This window comes from Coptis chinensis, chromosome 4, assembly GCF_015680905.1.
Source record: "Coptis chinensis isolate HL-2020 chromosome 4, ASM1568090v1, whole genome shotgun sequence".
In the NCBI taxonomy this organism is placed as follows: domain Eukaryota; kingdom Viridiplantae; phylum Streptophyta; class Magnoliopsida; order Ranunculales; family Ranunculaceae; genus Coptis; species Coptis chinensis.
The window spans coordinates 83527042-83539420 of record NC_141459.1 but is presented as its reverse complement, the minus strand read 5'-3'; the positions used below and the strand labels follow the sequence as shown (position 1 = coordinate 83539420).

Below are 12379 nucleotides of genomic sequence, written 5' to 3'. Positions count from 1 at the left end.
AGTGCGTCGGCTGTTAGCGTGCAGCCATGTGTCTTAGTTTTTAATTATGAAATTCGTTTGTTATGAAAAAACACATCTACTTTGGATCTACTTTTTGTTTTTCCCTAAAAGTTTGATTTTATTTGAAACTATTAAAAAAATGTTAGAATGCCAGTGACTTCATTACGGCCTAGATTGAATTTAACTATGTCAGACTTCATTACTCCTGCTCTCATACTCAAAAACTGATTTGTATAGTAGAAACACAGCAAGCTTATTTGTTCATCAGTATTCTATTTACTTTGGTATCGTCAACAAACTTAGTGCAATGAATGGAGTTCAACAGCATTTGCCCTCGTGTTTTTTAAAAACATATTTTTTTCCCATTACAGTTGACCTGGGATTGAGTATTTATAAAAGAGGAATAGTTGATGCACATCGTGTAGCTATTTGAGCATCACTAGCAAAGCGAATGTTGGGTTTGATATTGTGGGTCTATTACTGACAAAATCCTATTTGGATTGCAAGGTGCAGAAATGGTGATCAACCTAAGTTTTAAGAAAGGAGTTGCTGACTTTACTGGTGCCATTGTTTTTGGAGAAGTACAAAGAAGATAGGGATGGAGGATACTTGCAATCTTGCAGATCCTAAACAATGCTCAGACTGGGCTTGGAGGTGAATCTGGGTGGCGCTTAAATTATATTTGAATTCCCTTTCTTCGGTTGTAATTTATGGTCTACCAAGCTTGCACCCTGGCCTTTCCTGTATGGCCCAGTGGTATATTCAGTGTTATCAGACCCGGCCTGGCCTGGAGGTTTGACCCAGTGAACCAGTGACCCGGTCTCCAAACTGGGTTGGGTCATTAAGTGGATAGTTTTAGCAATTAACCCAGTCTTAACCTAATAAAACCGGATGGTTTTCTATTAAACTGGGCAGTTTTAACCGAACCAGTTCATGAGAAATTTTTAACTTTGAAAAATAAATTCGGTAAGAGGGAGGGATCAAACCATGGGTCAATAAGTCATCGATGTACAGGCTCGCCAACGTGCCAATTTACTTCTTGTGTTTATGTTTGAAGTTAATTTTTAATATATTTACAAAACTTTTAAAGACAAATTATTTGTAAACTTTCAAAAGTTTATGTATTCACTGTGATTTTAGGACCTCCAAAATCACTAATAGACAACATTCCACTAGGTTACAATATAAACTTTTGCTATAAAAATTAAACAAGTACATTGTATATATATTTATGGCGGACCAAGCAATGACCTACTAGTCCAACCAGTGATCCACTGGTTGAACTACTAACTCAATAACCAAAGTCCCTTTACCGGATTGACCTCGGGACTGGGTTTGAGAACATTAGTATATTGTGAATACCAACCTGATTTCAAAGAAAATCCGATTATCTTGCTGAATTACTTAAGCGGCTAATTTTGTTATATATTTTAAATTTATAAAAGACATTTTCTCATATTTTCGTTACGCATTTTACTAGCCTTGAATTGTTCCATTTGGGACTCCATACAAGAAACATGTTGATTGGTCGTGTCTTACTTCTTACCAGTTCCCTTTGAAAAAGGTGTCTGTCTGAGATGTTATTGTGCTCCCTTTTAATCTAAACAAACTTATGCATGCATGTGGCCGTGTGCAATCAACATCATACGTGATTCATTGTCTTGACTCTCGACTCCTAATCAAGTGCAATGTTAAACCTTGAAAACATATGACATTTCCCTTACAAATTAGAATATATTTTTTGGTATAATCCTATACAAAAGTAGTACGTGTACTCAATTTTGACAGTTGGGAAGGCAAATTAACACAACTTTTCGCTTATAGAATCTTATCACTGACACTTCACAACGTTGTCTTCCTTCTATTTTGCTATTTTACTTTCAACTTATGTCCCAAACACAGATTTGTGAAAAAAATAAAAAATGTAACGTTGTATTTTCAAGATTTAGCTTTCAAAACGCCAGTCTTTATGCTATGAAAAGAGGCGATCGTACTATGAATTTATGAAAAGAACGTAAGACGTAATAATGGCCTTTACCAGATTGTCTTTCGCTAGACAATTAATATTCATAGATGATAAAGTTTTACACAAACCTTTTCAAAGTAGGAAAAAAAAATGAAATAAAATTGTGTTCCATAGTCGTACTCTGTTTTGGGTAGGATCTTGTTTTACTTGACCATTTTTTTTCAAGAGGCAAGCTTATGATTCACGCATGGGTAGACAAACTAATATATATAATAATAGTCCTTTTCAAGCTCTCTAAGCCTATCCATGCACTACAAGAAAACAGGTTTTATGCCACGGTCCAAAACCGTGGGAAATTGTTTTCACGGTTTTAGACCGTCGCAAGGTTGTAACCGCAAAAGGCCAATTTTACCTACGGTTTTGGGCTGTGGGAAAAGGTCAGTTTTTCTTACGGTTTGGGTTCGTGGGAGATGCTGTTTTTGCAACGGTTATAGACCGTGGCAGAGTTATTATTTTTTTTAAAAAAAACATTGATATTTAAATTCTTCGGTCATTTCACATTTTCATCTGCAATCAACATAAACCTACCAATCACCTAGTTAAGTTTCCATAACCATCCTAGACAGATACAACTAGAGTAGTCAACAAAAAAAATAAAAATAAACTAGAGTACTAGAAGTGTCAAATGGAATAACTAGTTGGTTCTTCACTATGAGAGAAGATGGAAAAAAACAAATGGAACGGTGTGGAAATGCACACCATATGCAGCTCACCCATCTAAAATAAATGCAACGAGAGCAGAGTGACTTAAGTGAGTAGGTCATAGTATTGGTGGGATTCAAACCCATATATGTGGTAATACTACAACAAAAGGGGTCTGTTGCAGCGCACTCTTTTGCCACGCCTAAAATTTGTTGCAAAAAGTCATCTTTTACAACACCATTTGGCGTTGCTAAAGATCATCCGTCTTAATAGAATTTTCAATTTGGAAAATACCTAGAGCGACACCTTGAGTGTTGCAAAAGTGTGCACTTAAATTTTAAAATATAATTAAATTGAAAATATTTGTTGTTGGCAACGAGTGTGGTGCTGCTATAAATTAAATCCCTATTGCGACCCGCTTGGCGCCGCTGGTGTAGTCCCTTGTTGCGACCTTCCTGGTGTTGCTAATTGGCTTTGGTTTGGATGGACATATAGTTTTTGGCTGAAAATATTTTTTGCCCGCTAGATTTTTCATGTTCCTGCTTCCAGTCCTCAAAAATTAGAAAGAACAAAAAAAAACCCTAGATTCCATTCTCCCTCCTCTATCTCAACCAAAATTTCTTTCCTCCATCTCCAGTATACGTCCTCTTTCTCTCCACATCTCGCAATCTTATCTCTCCCAAACTCGCTTCATTCCTTCAATGAGCTTGTAAACGAAGCTTTCATACACAATATCTAATTTAGATTAACTAACATTCACATACACCATCAGATCTACCTTCCATTATATTCTACTCACTTTTCTGTACGTTTTCATATTCATTTCACTTAATTTCATCTTCATTTCATTTTAAAAGTTCAAATTTTAATCTTTACTTATTTTATTTCAGATTTTAGGAGTTGGGCTTGCTTGATTTGTGCTAATTGAAGTGGTAAGTGGCTTGTTTTGTTTTGCAGATTTGTTTTTTTTTTGTTTACTATTTCGTGCAGATTGTTTGGGTACTTGAGAGTATTAGGACTTTGTTTAAGTTTTTGATTAATTGGGTGTGTAAAGTTTGAGTTTCTATCGATTTTGTTGTGATTCAGTAAATATTTCATGTCAGATGAACTGAAATATTGAATTTTTATTCGTTATTTCAATTAATTGTTCCTGTCTATCATAATTGAACTTGAAGATTGGGTTTCATTTTGCTATTTATTAACAAATTTTAAGGTTGTGAAGTTATGAAGTGTATGTTTTAGAAATGGGGTTTTGAAGTTATGCAATGTACGAACCATGCCATAGTATTCTTTGATATACAAGTGAGAACCTTATAGGTCTTCTTTTATTTTGCCAATTTTTTTGTGATTATACCAAATAAAATGCATATCTTTTCTTTTTTTTTTCTGCTTTCGAGTATGCTGATCATATTGATGATTTCTTGTAGTTTGAAGAGTATAGCAAAATGGTTTATCTTGATCGACGCTGATATTCAAGCGTTTGAGAACATAGATCATCTCTTTGACACACCAAACGGGTACTTCTATGCTATGATAGACTGTTTTTGCGAGAAAACTTGGAGTCATTTGCCTCAGTACTCAGTTGGGTACTGCCATCAATCCCCTGATAAGGTGACATGGCCTGCTGAGATAAGGTCTCCTCCATTGTACTTCAATGTTGGGATGTTTGTCTATGAACCTAGCAGACTAACTTTCGAAATCTTATTGAAAATCTTAGAATTGAATCATTGCTCCAACACCCTTTATAGAGCAAGTGAGTTCATCCTCACTTTTCTCAGTAGATTGTTATGGTTACATCCAATTGAGGAAACATCATTTCTCTAGTTTATTATTGGTCATTTGGTCCTCACTACATAAAAGCGGTACTGTAACTATCTTTAAATTTACTAGTTTTAAATTCTCTAATTCTTTGAGATTTAATAAAACTGAATTTAGGAGTTATTACACATTTACACCTGAAATATACTAATTTTAAGAATTGTTATTTACATCATTATGTAGTTTGAATAAAAATAGTAAAAATAGTGATGATTCATGTATGATAAGTATCATTACCCACCAACATCACCCTATACACGGACAAGAGTTGTGGATATAAAAGTTGATAATATTCTTTATTTACTAACTTGTATGTTGTGGAAATGTCAAGATTTCTTGAACAAGTACTTCAAGCATGTCTACAAGCCCATCCTTTTGGTGTACAATTTGGTCCTAGCCATGTTATGGCGGCACCTTGAAAACGTTGAGCTTGAGAAGGTCAAGCTACAGTGGTTCACTACTGTGCCGTTATAAGCCTCTTTCACCTTAAATAGTACGTCTATTGGTATCTTGCTTGGATTACCTATTAAAACTTGAGAGTACTCATTAAAACAATTTTATTTATTTGATAATTCTTTTAATCTTAGTGTTTTGTTTAATTTGACAACCAATAGGGATCCAAGCCATGGAGGTACACTAGCGAAGAATGTTGCTCTGTCTTTGCAAAAAAAAATTAAAGCTTTTAACTTTTTTCAGTTATTCTTTTGATGTTCTTTAGCTTCTATTTTATGGAATTAAAATTGAACTTTTGTTTGTTGTAATGCAATTTATTTTTAGTATTTTTTTTTTCTGAAACTAAAATTGAACTATAGTGCTTGGTGTTGGTATTATATTTATATGGTTATTATGACATGTAGTTGATAGTTGATTAATGTAGAAATGATTTGAGGCAAGCAAATGAGTGAGTTTTTTTTATTATTGAAACTGAATTGGATTTACAAACTATGATTTCAGGATTTCATAACATAATATTTTGTATATGTATGCATGTTTTTGCCTGTTTTGAACACATATAGATATGACCATCTAAGCTGATGAAGTTCAAATTTGTTATGGTTCTAACTTCTAAAATTTAGCGTACCTAAGATCTGCTCATCCATGTCTTTTTATCCCAGTTCAGAATAGAACTCAGTGATCCACATGTACATCTGCTAGTACCAAATACTATACTAAAATTATATTAAGTTAATTAGCTACCAGAAGGCAAAAGCTAGAAGTGGAATGCAATGTAAGTTGTTCTGCCCCCTTCATGCTCGTGAGAAGTTTTTAAATGTTCTGCCCCCTCTTAGACATGAGCCTAAGGATGCCTTAAAGCGTATTCTAGCTAGGACAGGTTGTTTGGGTGCCATCACATTAAGTGATAGTTTCATTGCTGGATCTCTTATTCTTTGGCACTGCATGCTTTCAAGTTGTACAATCTATTTACACTTATCTTGGTGACTGGTATTTTAGGTGGATCTTGATCCTTTGCATTGGTTCACCTTCTATGTTCCTGGACTCTCTGTAGTGCAATTTGTTGCCGATGGAGACATATTGATGTGCACAACCACTAATTTGGTAGTGTTGTGTGGCGGAAATGGAGAGGTTTGTTACTCTAAGTAAGCATATTTTCTTTTCACCTTGAACAAATTTTGTCTTGTAAACTGAATTTAATCAACTCACTTGTTCTAAAGTAAGTTTTTTACAGGGACAAGTCTTAATATAGTTTTTTTTCCATAGTGCAAAAGGTGGAGATCATAATTGTGGCAGTGGTGTTTGTGCATTCTAGGTCCATAATAACTTTGACTTGGTAAAAATACTTATACATGTATTGCTTATTTGAGTGCATTTTAGTTTTTTTTTTATTGTTTTAGATTTTTTGTTTGTTTTAAGTTTACTTATGTATTGCTTATTTGTTGTACCAGATTGGTCGATCGGTTGTGGTAGATGAATGAAGAAATCTTCAGTAGATGTTCAAATCAGCAGATTGTAAAATCTAGTTTTGCAGAATGTCTATATTTAGTTGATTTCTGTAAAGATTATATGATATGATGTATTGTCAAAGACTAATTGTCTAGATTCTTCAAATACTTTTGTAAAGGATGATAATAGTTAATGAAGTATAGTTTGTTATGATTTATTGCTAATTGAATATGGTGTTTTTATTGTATCTACATACATAAATTTCAATGGGTAGAATTTTCCAAATTAAAAAATCATAATGATGAGTAAATGGTGTTTAGTATCTAGGTATGCTATTGCCACCCTAAAGGTGCGGCAAAAGCATGGCGCTTGGAATGGGTTGGCCGACTAAAAACAAATACCTTTTATTGTGACGGCTGGGCGTTTCTAAAGGTGCAAAACTTTTTGCCATGAGTTACTAGCGCAGCTAAAAGAAAACCTTTTGCAACGCCAAATGGTGCTGTTACAAGTAGTTTTTTGTGACGCCAAGCGCTGCAAATACTTTGAATTTCTTTAAAAATCAATTTAGTTTAATAAAATGAAGTAGCGATGCAGATAAAGTATTAGTAGCGCAAGTTGGCGTGGCTAAAAAATAGAAGCTTTTGCAACGCCTATTAATGCGTCACAATTAAGCTTTTGTAACCCACTTTTTAGCAACACCTTCGCGACGCCTTGTTTGGCGTTGCAATTGATCATTTGCGACGCTTTTTAGGACTTTTAGCAACGGGGTATGGCGCTGCAATAAACCTCTTTTGTTGTAGTAACAAGTTCTCAGGTATCGATCTTGACACCTTTGAACGGACTTCCCTTTAGCTGCAGCTACAAACAACTCCTTACTTGCTACCAACTCCTTAATGCCCGGACTCGCTCCTTACTGACCAAACTTCGCTTTAGCTGAAGCTACAAACTAGGGACTTGGAACTTGCTAGAGAAACTCGAACTGAAGCGGCTTCAGCCGCAGATAACAAATGGGGACTACTTGCCCTAGCCACTAGGTATTAGGATACCTTTACGGACTCTTCTAAGACACTTGGCTTCCCGGGAGTTGACTCTTCCCATTAAAAAGAGGGACTCCAAGATACCTCTCTGGGAGGTTGCATTCACTAATGCCTAATGTAGAGCAAATCTCAAGTTTTCTGATGTTAGGCATACTGCTAAGAAAGGCTTTGCACTTCTCTTTATTGATGAGTTGCCCTGAAGAAGCTTGATATCTATCTATAAGTTCTGCAAAGAGTTTACCAACTGATCTAGTTAAAATACGACATTTTCTTCTTCCTTTCTTTGGGGTGATTATCATCAAATTGATCTGCTCCAAAGCTCTCCAATGCGGGTTTATAACCACCAGTGGCTACAGAGACCAAGTATATGGCAAGAAAGAAAACGACTTCATGGATCCCCCAGGCTCTGTCACATGTTTTCACGTGACAAGGCTGAAGGCTTGGAATGAGTTGTGACATTGTCAATAGACAAAGACCCTGTTGGAATAACTGTCAGTTCACAATGCCATTAATCTATAATTTCAGTTCAGTTTCCTATATTGCTAAATGACCACAAAATGTATTACCACAACATAGATGGACGAGGATAGGAGAACCATGTTGAACCTCCCCAGGTAAGAGTCAGCAAGGAAGCCACCAATTAGAGGCATCATGGTTGTCACGCCGACCCAATAGTTCACGCTCCTCGCTACATTTTTTATATCTTGGCATATAACTTTGGTGAGATAAGTGATGAGATTTGTTGAAATTCCGAAATAGCACAATCTCTCTATGAATTCTACTATTGTTTCAAAACAGAAAATGAACAAAAAGTACGCCAGTCAGTAAATTTTTGGAACTCACCCGATATGGAAACACCAGCAAAGGCCCAATCAAAACATCAATGGACTTTACATCTTGATCAATTATTTGAGATTATTCTTTTTCAATCGTGATGGTGATACTTGTTATTTTAAGAGTAAGGATTTGCTCACAAATTGCAGGAGTCAAAACCCAAAAAAATACTACTGTAGTAATGTCTGAAGCCTAAAACAAAAAAAAACCCATCAAGTATCATATTTATTCTGTTTCCACAAAATACTGGGAGCAATATACTATATCCAAGTGTGGCTGGAAGCTCTTAGCTCTAGAACGTTGAAATGCTAAAGAAACTATGGTCCTATGGTCCTACTGCTAATTAAAACACTAGATTATATTTTTCTGCAGTGAGAAAATAACAATTGAAACTATTGAAAACTGGTTGTCAAAAGAATACCAAAAAAGAAAACCCGCCCGTAACTCGACCAATGATACCTATTAGAAGATCAGGTAGCTCCCAAGAATTCCTCTGAACTATACCAACTGAAATTCTTGACACAGATCTATATATAATTCTACTTATGCTAACAAAACAAGTAAGCCTAAACCAATTGAAGCACTTCGCTTCTCACGCACCTATGATGAAGAGGGCAGCTTTCCACACACCAGTTGAAGCTCGACTAGGAATCATTTTCAGAATCGCAAAAGAGAGGGTTTATTAGCTTCTAATTATCCTCTTCTTTTGAATTATTGTTATTTACGACCTCTTGTATACATAGCCAACAAACAGAAACTATAAAGACCACATAGCCGCAATTCATAATCATGAATAAAAAATTTAATAGTTGAATATTGCATCTGAGAAAAATCTCATAACTGCAAAACAAAACTAGAAAAACAATCAACTCTCACATACATGAAGTGTACACCATGATCATCTACCATACGTCTAAGCAGTGGAGGCTCCCCTTTCTCTGCATCTGTTAGAAAAAGATGCCGGCCAGTTCTTCTAAATATCCAATGAATAACACTCGTTAGTTGCAGCTTTTTCAAATACAGTTACCCCAAAAAGGAAGGAAACCTGCAAACCACAAACAGGACCTACACTTATTGCATTGAGAAAAATAATATTAAAAACAAAAACCATAGTAGATAATGGAAAGATGGCTTCTTATAAACTTATTAATATTAACAAAGCTGACCCCTTAAATCTACTCAAAAGTCAAAACTAATAATTTTTACCACCTACTGATTCAAGTATTCAACAATGACCATTGAGTCATATATTGATTACAGGAAGAGTTTTGTGAAAAGGAATAGTGTGAGAAAAGATTTTGCACTACATCCAAGATGCACACAAATATCAAACAATCCACCCCTAAATGGAATGAAATGAGAATTACTATGGAAGAGACCTTGAGCAATCCAGCACAAATTGCATAATTTCATCAATTGAATTACATCCTATTACTCAATAAATATTTGAATTCTTAAAACTTGTAACACACCATAAACACATATTCAGACTCCCTTTGTGAAGTGAGTGATTAAGAAAATTAGATACAACAGATCATAAGCCTAATAGTGAAAAAGACGTACCTCATGGATATACACATGGTGCTCTTTCAGAATAGCCAGGAGCCTGCTGTAGCTGTCTTCAGAATCCCTTGTCATAGTACACATGGAGTTTCTTTGTCAGTATAATTGCGAGTTCAACACCTTTGCATTCTGCTTGCATGGCATTTTGGCATTTAAACTTGCTGTAAACTGCTCCAAGAATCCTTCCATCGTGTCCCTTACAAAAAGCTGCTGCAGCTCCTCTTCCTATGCATTAAAGCCGCAATGTTGGAACAGGCTGGTAATAAGCAAGGAATTGTCACAGAGTTAGGCTTCACTCCTGCAAGCTGCATCTCTCTAAAAAGCTCTAAAGCTTCTATATCCTAGCCATTTTGCGTACAACAAGCAATTATAGATGTCCAAGACACGACATTCAATTCAATCTCTTGGTCCTTGAATTGCATAAAAGTATGCAACGCATCGTCAACAAGACCGTTACGAGAAAGCCCAGAAACCAGCGCATTGCACGAACCTAAATCCATTCTCGCCAGCTCATCAAACACTCGCTTCATCTCAAACGAACACCCACACTTCCCATACATATCAACTAGTGCACAAACAATACAATTATCTCCCTCAAGACCTTGCTTAACCACATATCCATGAATCTGAATCCCCATTTTCGAATCCTCTAAGTCACCAACAACAGGTAAAACACAAGAAATCGTAGTACCATCAGGCACAAATTCTTGAGAATGCATCCTACATAAAACACTGACAGACTCGGACAAATACCCATTCTGATTAAACCCAGCAATCAAACCATTCCACGAAACAAAATTGGGCTCAACACCAAAACTTGTTCTTCAAACAGCTCCTTAGCCTTATCAACACACCCTTTTCGCGCATAACCCGCCACCATTGCACTCCAACTAACAACATTTCTATCACACATCCTATCAAATAATTTATTTCACCACACTTTATATACATATGAACTAAAGAAGAGTGAACAAAACACAAGCAAGTCCATGAACCTCCCTACCAATCCTAACGCCTTGAGCGCGCTAGGAAATATTTAGCTATCTGGAAGTAGAGCATGGGATAGCATTTTATGGACAGCGAATTAAAGTGATTAAATTTTGAAGGAAAAGACATCTGGATTCGGGATTGCGTTGACAAGGAGATGGGCTCAAGTGTGTGTAGTTGGAAAGACCAGTTTTGAGAATGTGGGCATGACTGCATGAGCTTGTTGGGTTTGTGATAGCGAAGATGTTAAGGAATTGAGGTGGGTGAGGAATATGATTCACCCATTACTGAAAGACCTTGTTTTGCCATGGCTGTTTTTTCTATAATTGGAAATAATTTACTTGCGGGAAGTTGTAATGGGCCTACATTAACAGGAATTGGATGGCTTCCTTAAATACGCCAATATTGCCTAACCTCATACTTAACTACCAATGGTCCTTACAACGATAGCCTTCCCCCAACACTATTTTTCATATTCGAGAGCTAAATAAATATCTTAAGCTTTTGTTAATGCTCAACTCCACCAAGATATCTCAAGTGAGACAACCCAAACTGAAGTTTCACAGTACGAAGCCAGCTCAAGAAAAAATTAAAAAGAAGTGCTACTGCTAATATCCAAGCCATGGTTAGGACTTTGCTTTTGTGATTGCAATATCTCTGGATTCTGGATTCTGAAAAGTAATAATTAAAATCTAAAATATATCTAAAAGACGTGTATGAGTGTATCTCTTAAAGTTTGAGTACATAATTTTCAGAGTAAATACTATTTTCTGTTCATGATGTCTTTGGGTATTTTGGCTTTGCACATGAATAAGCTAGCTGACAATCAGATGAGTAGAATACTCAACATATATATGATATATTTTGACATATATTTTGGGTGCTGGTTTTAGAAAATATATAATATCAGATGAGTAGCTACTGAATGCAGATGATAATATGGTATAAACTAATCTACGTACATTAATATATGTAATACTTATACAGAAAACATGTGTTGGTGTTGCATCTTGCTTGCTCATATAGAGAAGATTTGTTTGGTCAGTATATATCAAGTTTTCTGTCTTACTTTGAAATCTCAATTATGCCTTATAAAACACCAAGAACAGGGGATTCTGCCAATAGTTATCATTTTAAAACTGTGGTTTTGACTTTTGATTATTATTATTATTTTTTTGGCTAAAAACTTTTGATTATCATTATGTTAAAAGATATAGCAGTTCCTTCCGGTGTAACATATATTGCGTTATTGCAATTCGTAATGGAAACCATATATTGATGGCTTAATGGACTACATATTGGGGAGCAAATAAAGTGACAATGCTTGGTAAGGTCACTTTATTTTGGTTGTTTTGGTCATGGCCCTGAGTTAATTTTGTCTAGGTTTTGAGGTGTGCTGTTTGTTAGCTCAATGTGCATCTATTGTTGTTGCTAGTTCTATTTAACTTGGTATGTATATAGTGACTTCTGGTATAGTAGTGTTAATACATTATAGTTTTTCTCTCTTTGGTATGTGCATAAAGCTTTCTGTTAGTGCTAACCACAATAGGTTGCAATTTGACAGAGTGAT

General features: G+C 35.5%; 1 long non-coding RNA gene and 1 pseudogene across 1 annotated transcript; one reads left to right on the top strand and one right to left on the bottom strand.

The window, feature by feature from the left end:
- Positions 1-515: 515 nt before the first annotated feature.
- On the top strand, positions 516-6420 carry LOC147505192 (galactinol synthase 1-like; annotated as a pseudogene).
- A 506-nt stretch (positions 6421-6926) lies between these two features.
- Positions 6927-11794, bottom strand: LOC147505191 (uncharacterized). The gene is made up of 3 exons (XR_015193247.1): positions 9823-11794; positions 7992-9304; positions 6927-7902 (listed from the first exon to the last, which is right to left on the bottom strand). It is a non-coding gene; the product is annotated as an uncharacterized LOC147505191 (long non-coding RNA).
- Between the last annotated feature and the right edge of the window lie 585 nt (positions 11795-12379).